Raw genomic sequence first — 13,947 nt, 5'->3', positions numbered from 1 at the left:
GAGTTTAAATTATATTACTTATTCTAGAGAATGCAAATCAACAACAATATATTACTTATTTACTGTAGTATCTCCTTTTTTGTAGTCAGATAATTCTCCTTTGGCTACAACAATACCAATGACATCCGCATCAAAATTTTGAAATTTGTGATCTTTATATATAATTAAAAATACAAATACGTTTAAAACATACATATCAATTTCTCGTCCTCTTTAGGATTTCACAATATAGAAGGATATGGTGCAAACGTGAACCCGTAAAAGAGAATTTTTTCACTGTCTATAGGTTTCATTGCGGTTTGCAACTTGAAGTACAACCTGCATGAAGAGTGCAAGATTTATACTTGTAGTTATTGATAATGACGTTGAGTATGACAATTTCGTAGCACATCCCCTCTTTTAAGGTCGACTCGAATTTTGAAACGTGCATGCTCCATACTGTACATTGAAGTTTGTCACCCTATTAAATATAGAAGTTTTTTTTCGTGTAAAAAGAATTTACTAAAATTGAATATCTACTCATGAATCCATGAGATCATGACATTTTTTAATTAATTTTTTAAAAAATAAACGTAACCCCATTAATTTTTTTATGTATAGATTGAATATTGATTTCATTTTTTCTAAAACAAAACGTGTTTTTAAAATTTAAAGCTGATTTGAATATAATGGAAAATAATTTTAACATGATTTAGGAAAAAAAACTTTCAATTTAAAATGCATGTAAAATAAATGTAAAAGTATAATTCAATCAATAATTTATTCATTTTCCGATGTACAAAAAAAAAATCAATAATTTATTCAGGTCAACGTCATTAATTTCTTTCAACAAAAAAAAATCATCATAAATTCTGACTGAAAGTTTGCATTAATTACTAATATTTAATACCAATTTTAAATTTTAAATTTTGAAATCAAATCTCTATATTATTTTTACATTTTTAAAAATAATGAAAACATTAACTAAAATTGAATATCTACTCCTTAATCTATGAGATCATGACTTTTTTTTAATTCATTTAAAAAAAAAGGAAACGTAAAAACCTCATTATATTTTTATGTTTGGATTGAACATGATGACAACAAAGAAACTGATATCATAATCAATAATGCTCAATACTACTGAAGTAATCACAATCTAAAGGGAATAAAAATTGTAAGAATTTTTCACATCGAACTTGAATTAGAAACTCACCACTCACGCACAACACTCCATGAACATTACTTTTTTTTTATCCAATCAAATTTGAAGCTTAATTAAAGTAACATACCCATTGATAAAATAAAGGGGCACCTCGAATGTCGAAAATGTTAATGTGAACACTCTCCTTGACCATGACTTCTTGAACTGCATAACATAATCCAAAGGTTTTCAAGTCAGAAAAATACAACAACAAAAAAATGTAATGGATCGTGATAACCATCATAACAAAAAATTTACAACAAAATCTATCAGAAAGTAAGGGGGAAAACCTCACATGTTGTTTTCACTCTTGAAGAATCTTACATATAAACTCATAGCTCCAATTACAATCTGCAATAAGAGTACCATAGGTCACAGATCAATGTAAAGCAACACAATACAATGTTATCATCATTGTGCATTGAACTTGAATTCAATTCATAAAAAATAGATAAGTGTGAACAGATTGCAGTTTAGAATTTCAAAGTTCATGTAGGCTAAAAGATTTCAATATTTATAAATTAAAATAAGAGATAAAGATGTATAAAACTAAATAACATTTCTCATTCGAGGGAAGCACAACAAAATTTGTGCTTTTAATACAAATAGAGAGAAAAATAAGAGAGAAGGAAAGCATACCTATCAATGGCTCTCATTTCTGCAAAGAAGATCAAGAAGTTCTAAAAAGTTTGAATATTTTGGTGCTTTTCATTGATATGAAAGATACATTATATAATGTTACAACAAATCTCTACAATTGTTAAATACAATCAATGTGGTCAATACAACCAGTATTTGAATTTGAAATATACATAAAGGAGTGTAATGTTTTTGCATATATCATGGAAAGCAATCAAGAGTGATGAATGCTCACATATTATGAGAGAGCAAGTCAATGATATAAATCCTTCTTAATTTGTTGCTCATCTAATGGAGAGAATCATGTGATATGGTATTAATCATCATTCTATATTGCTATAGTAATAGAATGAAACTGCAAAAAAATATTGCTTCCATTAATTGAGTAATATATGTTGTAAATAAATATCAAGTAAGGATTGAAATTGAATTAAAAAAAATCAGTTATTAATGAAATTTATAATGATCATTAAATAAGTTATCAATGATGGACCTCAAAACAAAAATCCTAGAAAAATGGGGTTGCAATGAGGTGGTATGAATAAATGAGAGGTTGACACTTGTCATCTAATGAGGGGGGTTGGGTGAGAGTAAGCCATGGAATGCCAAGTGTTTTAAATGGGTCTCACAATGATGTTCTTTTCTATAGTATATAGTTGTATTAAAAGATCGGCTTAAATATGTTGGAGGTCCCTCTAAAATAGGGATACTTTGGTTAAAGCCCCTACAAAAAAATTTCTTGGGAATACACCCTTACATGCAAAATAATAGTGTGATTTAGGTCACTGTCGTTAATCATCCGTTACAAAAACGTTAAGTCACTTAAAAAAGCAGCTTATGTGGCATTTTTAATATAATTTTTTATTAAATTTAATTTCCACATCTGAATAATTAAGAGATTATTTTGAAAAAAAAAACTAAGCATCTTCTTCCAGATCCCCTCTCCCACTTCCCAGAAACCTCCAATACTCTCCCTCCATCGCCCGTTCTATGCCTCACAATGACACCCTTGCTCAAAATCCCAAATCCCCCAAAACCCTAGCAATCTTCCATAACCGAGACTAGCTTCTGGGAGGATGATGAGGTAGTGGTGGCGCGCAAAGCTTCAGATCGGAGAGGGTGTTGATGTCTGCGACAGATTTGGAATGAGGGGAGATGTAGTGCTGCGACTTAGGGGTTGTGGTGGTGCGATGGAGAAGACTTCAGTGGTGCGATTTTCAGATCTAGAAAGGGGAAGATGAAATAGGGTGGCGCGATTTGAGGTGAGTATTGGGTAAGGGAGGTGGCTGCGGCGCGATTAGGGTTCAGTGTTTTGGGTGCCTATGGTGGCTATGATTCTGGAAGATGAAGAATGTGGAAGAGATGAAAAGTTAAGTTTAAATAAATATAAAACCTACCAAATAACATGAAATATGGCACAACCTAGTGGTGAGTGAAGCATTATTAAAGCTTCAAGTCTGGGGTTCGAACCTCACTTAGTGCATATTTTTGAATTTTGAACATTTTCTCTTGTGCTTATTTGGCGAAGATAACAACGTGTCTGATGATGTGGCTTGCCACATCGTGTATTCCCAAGAATTTTTTTTGTAGGGGCCTTAACCAAAGTACCCCTATTTTAGAGGGACCTCCAACATATTTAAGCCTAAAAGATCTGCTAGAATTTTAATATCTTATTCGCCACGCTTATTTGAATTGAAATCACCATCACCAATTTTGAGAATTCAGTCAGCAAATTCTATTATCACTGATGCTTGTTCTGGTGACCTTGCCATTCCTAATCTCATGTTTCTAGTGAGCTTCAAAAGATCAGAAGAATTTACCGCAACAGATATAATGTCTTGCCTACCCCCTTTTGGAATGGTAGGAAGAATTTGTCTGAAGTCACCACCAAGAACTATAACCTTACTGTCAAATAACTTCTTCTTGTTGCTTTCATCTTCTAGTCTCATGATATCTCTCAAAGTCCTAGCTAGTGCCTCAAAACAATTCATATTTAACATTGGAGTTTCATCTCAAATGAATCATACCTATTGAACGGATGACCGCAGATAAAATATGCCAGACGAAAGTTTTTTCAGTTCCTCCATATCCATACAAAAAGAAAAATTCACTGTTATCAAACAACATTGACAGCATAGTGTTGTCATACACACCATTATATTCATATGTCATCCTATTTAGAAAGGATGCATGTTTAGCTGTCATTTCTTCTTTACTATAGTTAAGTTCCTCCACTATGAACTTGTTTTGAAACTTTTCCACATCATCAAATATCGAATATGGTAAACAACTAAGATCCTTCATCCCGTGCCATTTTGTTGGAGGATTTTTTCTATCTCAACCAAACATAAAATTTTCAACTGATCATCGTCTATACAGATTATCTAAAAAAGTGTTAAAGGTAAATACACATTAAAGTGAGTAATTAGATAATTAAAGTGAAAAAATAAACCACAAAATTAATAATAATAATAATAATAATATACAACCTGGTATTTGAAATATTCTCCTTCTTTCATAAAAAATTCGCCACCCAGTAACCTCCATGTAGCATCCAAACGAATAGCAAAGTAGCGAATAATTGTCTTAACTGGTGACCATAACCTACTTCGCTTAATTCCATTATTCCGTCTATGAACTCTTTTTCATCAACCAAGAACCCCAAAGCATAACATGCATCACAAAATATTTCAAATAGTTGTTTGACGAATGCACTGTCGCGGGTGCGTGTCAAAGTATTTTTGCTTTAAATGCAGTATAAGATGTTGAACCCCAGGATCGTTCTCACAAGGACTTGATGAATTATTAATTGATATTAGAGTAAAACAAAAGCAGATAAAAAGAGGGTTTTGATTGATTTGGTTGCAAAGTAAGCAAACATAAATTAAAAGAGAGAAAGCGTTAGTCATCGGATTATAACATTCAAGTGCAACAAATCTTCATTGCTTATAAAAGATTAATTCTTCCTTATTAATTCCGTAATTCGTGAGAACTAATTAACTAAGCGAAAATTAATTCACAGTTTCTTAAACTAAGCGATTAAGAAACAGTTACGAACTAACATGAACTAAACGAACATGCATCAACTCTTATTTTTAAAACTACGGAATTAAGCAAACCCTAGATCAGAAATAGAGATGAAGAAAATTAATAAAGAAGAAATTTGCATTAAGAATAGAACCTCAAGTTTGCAAACACAAGAATATTAAAAATCCTAAGACTAACTAAGGAGTTTAGCAACTCATACTAGAAAAAAGGGAGAGATAGAAGGTGAGGCGAGGTGGTGGTGAGGTGAGGTGGTGAATTCTAACAAAAGACTAAACCTCACTTATTTATACTAATAAATAAACTTGTCCTCCAAGTAACTGTTCCTTCATGAACATTGAGATGGGGTATAGTACCTAAGGTGCAAGGAACGTGATTTGAGATTCCTAGAGAGAATGGGAGTGTAACCGCTTAGAGAGAGAGTGTAACTGAATTTCAAGTTTGTTATTTCTCAAATGAGCTAAGAGTCACTTACAATTGGTATCCCTCCCCTATTTATAGTTGGGGGAGTTGGGCTTAGCGCCTCTAAATCATTCTAATGGGCCAGTTGGGCCTCCGGGATGAAGGCCCAAGTCCCCGGTCCGCTTCTCGCCTTAGGCCAGTGCTCCTAGGCGAGGGACCCTGGGGTCTCGCCCAGTCCACAAGACACCGAGCTCGAAGCATGAGACCTAAGTGTGTCTTTAAACAAAAGAGACGAGGTGATGGTCGTAAGAAACTAACTAATGCTAAACATAAGGTACGGAAATAAAGAGCAATTGCCAACATGGCTTGGTAATTTAAAGCTTAAAAATTTAAAGTTTTGAACACCTCGTCACGCTTCCTTGGCGGCTTGAGTCCACAAGCAAGCTTGTGGCGATGATACTGGATCTGCTTGCCTCGCCATGGTTACGCACGTGTCCTGAATCATGACCCCTTGACATGTGTCGAGCCTTCGCCACGCGTTGCGCCCTGAAGTGACACAAAAGTTAGCGAATCCAAGGAATCTCAACCGCTATCTTTGGGACGTCCTTTCGAATCATAGTAAAGCCTGACAATTTGAATTCAAACCAATAAGCTTCAACCGTTGTAACTTTTCATTTAATGCGCTGCTTTCGTGTCTCGAAATCCGCGCCACACTCCCTTGAGTGATCATTCCACCTTTGCCATGATGAGGCACGATTTCCCAACCGCTGCTTATCCCAACTTTTGAAATCTCCTTCCCTCACTCATTCACCACTTCTGAAATTTCCACAATCTGTTGAAATTGGCAAACTAGCACCCTCTTCCTTTCCCATCCTTATCCTTCCTCCTAGCAAAAATGACTCCCCAACGCCGCACCAAAGGATCCTCTCGATCCCGCAACGCCGCTCCCGCATCTCCTTCTCCGGTTAACCCTCCCCCCTCCGGGGGATTTCCCCTTGCTGAAAATGAAAAGAACGTTTTTTGGCACCAAATCTTCTCCACCTTACCCCGGTTCATAACTCAAGACCCCACTTAGGAGGCCATCTGCCAACCTTCTGAGCAGTCCACTGACAAGTCTATTGCCGAGACAGCCCGCCAGGCCGGCGGGCTTTGCCACGAGAAGTCCCTCGAAGATGGGTCCTCATCACCGGTCGGGGCTTGGAAATCCGCCGTCCCTGGCAGCACCGCACGATCGAACAAGGCGTGAAGCAACCCCACTTCTTTTATGTTTACGAGTACCTCTTCCTCGACCTGGGGATCAAACTACCCTTCTCCCCTTTCCTCTGCCAGGTTATGAGGGAAATCAATGTAGCCCTAAGCCAACTTCATTTGAACGTTTGGGCCTTCATTCGGTGCTTTGAGATTCTCTGCAACGCCGTAGGTCTTGAAGCAAAAACCTCCCATTTTTTCTACTTCTACGGCGTGGAGCCAAAATCCTTGAAGACCCCGACTCCTGGGTGGGTCTCTCTAAAGTCTCGTACGGGCCGGCAGCGCCTCTACCCTTACAAGAGCAACTTCAAGAAGGGACCCGGGCGCTGGTACTTCCGCATACTTGTGCATCCTACCTACCCTGAAGCTTTCACCCGCCGGGACGGGACCGCTCTGTTCCCTTTCTACTGGACCGAGAGTCCTCGCGGTGTCCTGCAACCGTCTGATACATCGCTGAGTGATGAAGATAAAGCCACCCTTGGCTTTTTCGCTGGGCTCCCCATCCTTGAGTGCTCACAGTTGCTTGAAGTCGTTCGCAAAAACACCCTCCGCTCATTTCTAGGAGGAATGAACTTTACCGAAGTCGCGCTCAAGCGCGCCCTAGCTGCTGACTGACTTCAGTTTCCTCCCATTTTTAATACTAACGGGGTTAAGAGGAAACGTGCTGTCGCGGGTGCTGATGCCGAGGTCGCCACTTCCCTTCTAAAGAAACGGGCCAGAAGATCCGGTGCTGCCCCTTCTGAAACAGCCGTGGCGGCCCCAAACGTCGTTGCCCCGGGGTCTGGCGATTCAATGCCAGACCCCATCCTTCCGCTGGAGATTGACGAGCCGGCTCCGATGTCCACCGGCGACGTTGTCCAACCTTCCCCAACTAGAACATCCCAAAAATCCAAAAGGGTCGCCCTTGACACAAATGAAGAATCGAGGGTCGCGACCCCCTCGCCTCAAAAGTCAAAAAAGAAAAAGAAGAAAACCAAGAGACCCAGGGCTGGCGAAACATCTGCCCCTCGCCAAGACCTGGTGGGCGGGGAAAAGCCAGACCCCATGGGCGATGCGGGGTCCTCTCTTTTTCCTGAGGAAGTCATCGTTGATCAACATGCTTCTGAAGACGTTCCCTCTGGTGCTCCCCAAACGACCCTCTCTCCTGACCGTTCATGTCATCAAGCTGAGGCAAGCCCACCTAGGGTCTCCCCTGTTCCCACCATGAGTGACGGCAGTGAAGATCAAAATCCCACTGCCTCGCTTCCGCTTCGCCATTCTTCCCCCGCCGCTAGCCATCCTATTGTTGATGAGCAGACATGCTTTGTTTCAAATCAGCAGCCCTCCCCTGTCGACTTTATGCTAACTGACCCTTTTCTTGGCAGCATGAGAGGAACTGAGAATCCTGACCTTGATGGTGTGGCACGAGAAGCCATCTCGTTCCTTTTGCGTGCGGGGTGTCTCTTTGCCAGGTTGTCGCATGACTCAGCCACAGCCGCTGAAGTTGAAGAGCTCCACGAGAGGGCTAAGGGTTACCGCCACGCAACACTCAAAGCGCATGGCGAGCGTGACAAGTTGCAGACCCAGGTAGCGGCCCAAATGACTAAACTGAACAATTTGGGTATCGAGATGAGCTGGCGCGAGGAGGACTTGTCCGCTTGTGAAGGGAGAACGGAGGAACTGGAGGGCGAGAGGGACGATTTGTAGCAGGAATTGAAGGTAAAGGGCTGAGGCGATTGCTGCGGGCAGGGCTGTCTGCCTTGTCAAAGACAAAGAGATCGCGTTCCTTCAAAGTGAGTTGGGGTCGACGAACGAATTTCTCGCCGAGGTGAGGTCTGAATTAGAAACAAAGGCCAAAGCTGTTGCGGACGCGAAATACCGTGCGGATTCTGAGGTCAGAACTCTCCGGGCAAGGCTGGCGGCCAGGGCTGCTGTTAAGGCCGTGGAAGAGCGTGGTCGCGGTTTCTTCCTCGCCAAAGCTCAAGTTCAGTATCTTTATGAGGGGATTGACCTCAGCGGGACGGGAGCTTTCAAGAAGGTCACCCCCAAGGATTGGTCGGCCCGGACGATCCCCCGGGCTTCAATGCTGCATATTTTGCGGCTGCTGAAAACGCAGGAGAAGCAGAAGACGTTAATATAGTGTGAATATTTTGTATTGATTTTTCTCTTACCTTCTTTTCTTTTTGTAATTAATATCACCCCACGTTATTTAATGAAAATTTGCTGCGATTTCGTTTGTTCATTTCCCTCCTCGTTCGCACCCTTGTGCCCTTCGGGGTTTGCATTTTGTGCTCGTGTAGCGATTTTGAATGTGTGCTAGCGAAACTAGGACTTTAGCTCAGCCTTGGACTGAGGCTTTCTCCTTCACACTAATATTTTCCGTAAGAGCAGGTGCGGCCTCACCGAATTTATCCCGGCGAGGGCTTACGGTGCTAGGGACCAAATGGCCATATAGGTTTACCCAGACTTATGCCTAGTTTTTGTTCTCGCCCATATTTCGGGGAGGTCTCGTTTGCCCATATTTCGGGGGAGACTTTTGGGATAAACTGCTTGCCCTTGGACAAGGAGCTTTCCCGCACACATCGCCTATGAGAGGTCAGCGATTCGCGCCAGACAATGAGGAACTTCTCCTATCTTGCCCTTCTGCTTGTCACGCTTGGACGTTCCTGGCTTGAAAACTACTGAACTCACAGGCTTCCAATATTTTGACTCTCTTTTTGCGTTACCCGGGCGGCGACTCGCTGGGCTCCTTTTCCTCGCCCTCTTCTTGTCCTTAGACCGCTCGCGCGCCTTATTATCTCTTTTCTCGCCGCTGCCCTGCTGGACGATTCGCTGATCCATTCCTTGAATCGAGATTCCCTTTCCATTTCGCTCATCTCGCCCTGAATTCGAGAGTTTCGGTTTTCTGAACATCGGCAGTTCCCAGAGTTCTGGGTCCTTTGAGCTCTAGCTGAAGAGGTCAAAGTTGTCCTCTACTAGCTTCTCTAAGCGTCTCTCTTGACTAATTGAGAGCCTGGGCTCGATCGCCAACACCCCCCTGCTGAATTTATACGCCTCTAAATCTGCGATCACACTTGCCCAACGCTCCTCTGCACGAGCGTCCGTGAACTGTCCATCCCTGCCCGTCCTGCCATCTATCCTTACCTGTCCTTTGTTGCTCCCTGATCTTGCTATCTTCTTGTCAATCCCCTGCTTCGATCCCCTTCGCCTGCCTTGATTACCTTGGATGACCTCAACCTCATGACACATGTGTCCCTCGCCAGCTCCTTTCTTTCCATACAGGCTGAGACAGTTGTTGTAACATTCTCTCGCCCTCCTTTGATCAACTACAATCTTTCCCACTCTTCCACTCATCAACGGATATTTCACCGCCAGGTGTGCCGTCGCAATTACTGCACAGAGGCGATTGAGTGTGTTCCTTCCAATGATGACGTTGTAGGACGTCACAACCAGCAACACAAGATACCTTACGCGTAGTAGCTTGGCGTTATCATCGATACCAAAGACTGTGTCCAGATCTACATATCCGCGTACCCAGACTTGCTCGCCGAGAAGCCTACCAGCGTTCTTGTATAGGGCATCAAATATTTGTCCGTCAATCCCAATTAATCAAAGGCATCGCCGTAGATGATGTCAGCGGAGCTTCCTTGGTCCAAAAGAACCCGCCGCACATTAAAACTGTTAATCCTTATCATTACAACCACGGGATCGTCTTTGTGTGTCTTGATCCCTTCGAAATCTGCCGACGATATCACAATATCTGGATGCTGGAAACCGAATGGAGTTTCATACTGTTGCACTGATGCCACTGCTCTCACGTGCCTTCGCCTTGCCGACGCTGTGTCTCCGCCCCCGCCGAAGCCACCCGCGATTGTGTTTATTGTCCCAACTGGCGGCTCAAGGTCTTTATTAAAGGTTTCTTCCGCCCCTTCTTCCTTGTTGCCAGTGTTTCCTTTTTGTCAGCGGTTGGCGTACGTCGGCGGTCGTCTCGCCTGCGGTCATCCTGCTGACGGCCTCCTTTGTACCGGTTACCTTGCTGTCGTTCTCCATTCCACCGATCCCCATGGTCGTTCATCTGCGGTCGTCCCACTCGAATGAGCCTCTCAATCTCGTTCTTCCGGGTAAAGCAATCTCCCGTGTCGTGGCCCGCCGAGCGGTGATACTCACACCACTTCGTTTTATCCGACGCCGCTCGGGGCGGGTCAGCCTCTTTCTCTCCTTTCTCAACCGCGTGAGTTGCCTTGACCTCTCGAAGCAACTCCGTCAAATGTGCATTTAGACTTCTCCCTGACTCTTCTCGCCGGCGAGGGTCAGCTTGATGCCACGGTCTGCGGCGCTTAAAATTTTCTCTCTTGGGGTACAACGGCTCCTTCGCAGCCTTTTCTCCTGTCCTCACCTTCCTGTCTCGCTTTTTTACTGCCCTCTCCTCTATCCTTACTCCGTTTCTCTTTTGGCGAAGCGTCCTCCTGTTCGCCGTCTTTCTCCTTTTTCGCGCGCCTTCGCTTGAAAGCATCATCCTCATCGTCCAAAATGTAGGTGTTTGCTCGCGTCCGGATCTCCGCCACGGACCGAGCCGGCTTGCGGCTCAACTTGCTATTCAGCTTCCCCGGCTGCAACCCGTTCTTGAAGGCACGCGCACATGCGTGCGGCTCTGACTCCTCAATTTTTAATGATGCTGCGCTGAATCGTTTTACGTACTGCTTAAGAGTCTCGCCCTCGGATTGGCGGACGTTGTAGAGATCCTCGATTGTCACTTGCTTGGTTTTACTGGAAGAAAACTGGACAAGGAATTTTGATGAGAAGTCACGGAAATTAGTGATGGACCCTCGGGGTAGCGTGGTAAACCACGTCATGGCTGTGCCTTTGAACGTAGCTGGAAACATCCTGCACTTCACAGCGTCGGAAGCGGCACTGATCACCATCTTTGTATTGAAATATAACAGGTGCTCCTTGGGATCAGCTTTCCCGCTATAGGTTTCAAGGACAATATTCTTCATGTTATTTGGTATAGCGACCTCCCTCACTGCCGCTGAGAACGGCTCGAATTCAGCTACGGCCTCCGCTTCACGCTGCCCTTCATCCTGATGCTCGGAACAATAATATTCTAGATGTTCTTGTAAATAATCGTTTTGCTGTCGTATATCGTCAACGCTACGGATCCAGCGCCTCCAATCTTGGTCGGAGATCGGTGCCGGAGTCTCCTCCCCCGAAGCTCCGAGTGAGTGCGCTGGTGATCTCTGCTGTTCCGGTGAAGTTGGCGGAGAAGGTAACAGAGGCGTTGGAGAAGGAGGTGGAGGTGGTGGTGGAGGAGGAGTTAACTGATCGGTTTCTTCACGGCGAACTTGCTCGCGTCGCGGCCTGCCTCTCACGCGACTGTTAAGTTCAAACGCATCATAACGTTTTTAAATTCTTAACTGATCGGTTTCTTCACAGCGAACTTGCTCGTGTCACGGCCTTCCTCGTCTATTCCAAAGATCGTGTCTAAATCCTGGTAACCACGCACCCCAGACCTGCTCTCTCGAGAAACCTACCAGAGTCCTAGTGTACGACATCAGGTCTTTATCTGTTACTCCCAATTGCTCGAACGCATCACCATAAATAATGTCCGCAGAACTTCCCTGGTCCAAAAGTACTCTTCGCACATTAAAGTTATTGATCCTGACCATTACCACCACGAGATCATCCTTGTGTGTCTTGATTCCCTCGAAATCTGCCAATGATATCACTATGTCCGGGTGATGAAAACCGAATGGAGTTGCATTCTCTTGCACTGACGTTACCGCCCTGACGTGCCTGCGCCTTGCAGAAGGTGTGTCACCGCCTCCACCGAAACCTCCGGCGATTGTATTTATCGTTCCCACCGGCGGTACAAGATCTTTGTTGAAGGTTTCTTCAGCTCCCTTCTTTCTTGTTGGCAACGTCTCCTTCTTGTCGATTGTTGGCGTTTGACGACGATCGTCTTGCCTTCGATCATCCTGCTGACGACTCCCTTTATAGCGATTCCCCTGCTGTCGTTCGCCTTGCCAGCGATCATCTCGATCATTCAACTGTGAGCGTCCCGCCCTGATTAATCTCTCAATCTCGTTCTTTAACGTGAAGCAATCTCCGGTGTCATGACCCGCCGATCGATGGTATTCGCACCACTTGGTTTTATACACGGCCGCCCGAGGCGGGTTAGTTTCCCTCTCGCCCTCTTCGACCGCGTGTGTCGCCTTGAATTCTCAGAGCAATTTCGTCAGATGTGCACTCAGACTTTTGCCCGATTACTCCCGCCGGCGAGAATCGGCTTAACGCCACGGGCGTCGACGCTCAAAATTTTCCTTCTTTGGGTAGAGTTGTTCCTTTGCTAATTTTTAACTGACTTGCCCCTCTTGTCCTTCCGCTTACTGCTTTCTCCTTTTTCCCACCTCTGTTTACCCGTCGACGAGACATCCCTCTGGTCGTCGTCCTTCTCCATCTTTGCGCGCTTCCTTTTGAAAGCGTCATCCTCCTCATCCAAGATGTAGGTGTTCGCCCGAGCACGTACTTCTGCCATTGACCGAACGGGCTTACGACTCAACTTCCTGTTCAGCTTCCCCAGCCGCAATCCATTCTTAAAAGCTCGCGCACAGGCATGCGGTTCCGACTCCTCAATCTTAACAGATTCTGCACTGAACCGCCTCACATATTGTTTCAAAGTTTCACCCTCTGACTGGCAGACGTTATACAGATCGTCGATCGTTACCTGCTTGATCTTACTCGCAAAGAATTGAACAAGGAACTTCGACGAGAAGTCGCAAAAATTTGTGATAGATCCCCGAGGTAGAGTCGTGAACCAAGCCATCGCTGTACCCTTAAACGTTGACGGGAACATCCTGCACTTCACCGCGTCGGAAGCTGAGCTTATGACCATCTTCGTGTTGAAATAAAGCAGATGATCCTTTGGATCGGTCTTCCCACTGTACGTCTCAAGAACAGGGTTCTTCATGTTGTCCGGGATGGCCACTTCCCTCACCAACGTCGAGAACGGCACGAACTCCGCAACGGCCTCTACTTCCCGCTCTCCCTCGTCTTGCTGCTCATGACGATAGTACTCTAGCTGCTCCTGCAAGTTATCGTTCCGCTGCCGTATGTCATCAACGTTGCGGATCAGGCGTCTCCAATCGCGGTCAGTGATCGGAGCCTGAGCCAGCGGCGTCCTCTCCCGCTTAGGCGAGGACGGCGGAGAAGGTAACGGAGGCGTCGGAGGAGGAGGCGGCGGTGGAGGTGGAGGAGGATTCAATTGCTCAGGTTGCTCGCGACGGACCTCTTCCCGACGCGGCCTTCCTCTTACACGGCGCGGTGGTGAACCGCGTCGCTGCTCCAGCCCTCCGTCGCGTCGTCGACGACGTGTCTCCATCAAATACCGATCACAAACTAGGAATTTGGCTGGAAATATGAAAATCAAAGGAAATCCTACAGAAAATCAAACT

The sequence above is a fragment of the Lotus japonicus genome, chromosome 4, assembly GCF_012489685.1.
Source record: "Lotus japonicus ecotype B-129 chromosome 4, LjGifu_v1.2".
Lineage (NCBI taxonomy): Eukaryota > Viridiplantae > Streptophyta > Magnoliopsida > Fabales > Fabaceae > Lotus > Lotus japonicus.
The sequence above is the reverse complement of the archived record's forward strand: the minus strand, read 5'-3'. Positions refer to the sequence as shown.